We start from the raw sequence: 2,615 nt of genomic DNA on the forward strand, positions 1-2,615 counted from the left end.
ACACATATATATCCAATTTAATACTCAAGGCTCAAATTCAATGAAATTAAAATAGAATTATCGTATCCTCACCTTACCCAAACTTCACATAAGCAAGAGTGAACGTTTTCCTCAAACTAATTGGATCCTAAAACATCAAAAAAGTAAAGAAATTCAATACCCGTACCATACTTCCAAGAATTGGGGGAGAGAAGTGGCTGGGAGTATTTAACGACTTACCTATGAAATTGTTCCGATAGAAACGTAGAGCTCGACGCGGTGAATGCGTGGCCGCAAAAGGTGCAGCGATCGGAGCTCGGACGGAGGAGTTACGACGAGTTGCCATAAGGGTTCGGGAGTGTTTCTCTTCTCCCTGGAGCTTTAGCTGCGTTTCTGCTGAAATGAGGGAGAAGAAAGGCTTGGGTTCATTTAATAGGTTGGTCTGGTTGGACAGACGGCCCAGTTTGGGCCCAGTTCAACCAGTTTGGTCTGCTCAGTCCAATTTTGGACTGATTTCTTCGAAATTAGTGTCAAAATTCTCATTTCAATGAGCTCTATCCTAATTTAATATAATATTTGCATTTCAAACCTTTTTTATTAAAAACTAATTTATTGACTAATTATCTACTAATTTATCGGGGTTTACATCATACCCACCTAACGAAGAATTTTGCCCTCAAAATTCAAATTCACTTACCTGAAAAGAGATGTGGGTAGTCCTTTTGCATATCTGACTCAAGTTCCCAAGTGTGTTCCTTAATACCAGCTCGACTCCAGGATACCTTTACCAGTGATACTTCCTTCCCACGCAATCGTTTAACGCTGGTGTCATCAATTCTCACCAGAATTACCGGAAGTGTTAGATCTTCTCTCACTTAGATTGGTTCTGGTTCCAGAACATGACCCGCGTCAGGAGTATACTTCCGAAGCTATGATACATGAAACACGTCGTGCAAGTTCGAAAGATAAGGCGGTAAAGCAATTCTATAAGCTACTGGCCCAATTCTTTTCAGGATTTCAAATGGTCCAATATAACGGAAATTCAGTTTCTTAGTCTTAATAGCTCTTCCCACTCCAGTAGTTAGTGTAACCTTTAGAAAGAAATGCTTCCCTTCTTCAAATTCTAAAGGCTTTCGCCTTTGATCAGCATAGCTCTTCAGACAGCTTTGGGCTATAAGCATTCGGCTACGAATCTTCTTTATCTGCTCAGTAGTTTCAGCTATCATCTTAGACCCTAATAAACTTCTTTCTCCAGTTTCATACCAACATAGCGGAGATTGACATTTCCTGCCATACAGAGCTTCATATGGAGCCATTTCGATGCTCGCATGGTAGCTATTGTTATAAGCAAATTCTACTAATAGCATATACCTATCCCAGCTCACCGGCTGGTCTAAAACACAAGCTCTTAGCATATCCTCCAAGGTCTGAATGGTTCTCTCTGACTGACCATCTGTCTGAGGGTGATATGTAGTAATCAAACTTAACTGAGTCCCAAATGCACGCTGAAAGGCTCCCCAGAACCTTGATGTAAAATGAGGATCTTTGTCAGATATAATGGTAGAAGGCACACCGTGCAATCTGACAATCTCTTTAATATACATTTGGGCCAATTCCTCCATTGTGCAACTTATTCGAGCGGAGAAAGTGAGCTGATTTTGTCAGTCAGTCTACAACTACCCAAATAGAGTCACAACCAGTCCGGGTCCTAGGCAAACCTATCACAAAATCCATTGCAATACTCTCCCATTTTCATTTTGGAATCTCTAAAGGCTGAAGAGTTTCTGATGGTCTCTGATGCTCAATCTTAACTTTCTGACACGTTAAACTTTTATATACATGTAATGCCACATCATTTTTCATTCCTGGCCACCAGAACATCGCTTTCAGATCTTGTACATTTTGGTGCTTCCTGGATGAATTGAAAACCCGCTCTTATGAGCTTCCTCCAATATACTTTGTCGTAGGTCTCCGATATCCGTCACAACAATCCGGTTCTTGAACCTCCACAAACCATCCTAACCTTTTGACACTCTCCACTGTTTTTCCTGTTCAATTGCTGGCAATACCTTACGTAGCACTTCACTATCTCGATGAGCCTTCAGAAGTTCTGATTTAAAATCACTTGAAATCTGCAATTACCTTAAACACAGAATTCCAGATTCTTCTCTAACTCCCAAATTCAAACCCTGAAATGCCTTTAATAACTCTTCTTCTCGCAACATCATCCAAGCTGCATATAAAGACTTCCAACTCAAAGTGTCTGCCACAATGTTCGCTTTTCCTGGATGGTAATTCAATTCAAAATCATAGTCTTTCAGAAGCTCCATCCACCTCCTCTGACGCATATTCAACTCTTTCTGCTCAAAGAGATACTTCAAACTCTTATAGTCTGAGAAAACGTGAAACTTAACACCATAGAGATAATGCCTCCAGATTTTCAGAGCAAACACAATAGCAGCAAGTTCTAAGTCGTGAGTTGGGTAGTTCATCTCATGCGGCCTTAATTGCCGTGAGGCTTATGCTACAACATTCTGGTTTACTTAAGAAAGAATATCATTTTGCATTTAGTTGAAGACTCCTTGATCTCATTAAATTTGTTTTGCTTTTAATCGTATGAAGAAATACACACACAC

Source organism: Arachis hypogaea, chromosome 20 (genome assembly GCF_003086295.3).
Source record: "Arachis hypogaea cultivar Tifrunner chromosome 20, arahy.Tifrunner.gnm2.J5K5, whole genome shotgun sequence".
NCBI lineage: Eukaryota > Viridiplantae > Streptophyta > Magnoliopsida > Fabales > Fabaceae > Arachis > Arachis hypogaea.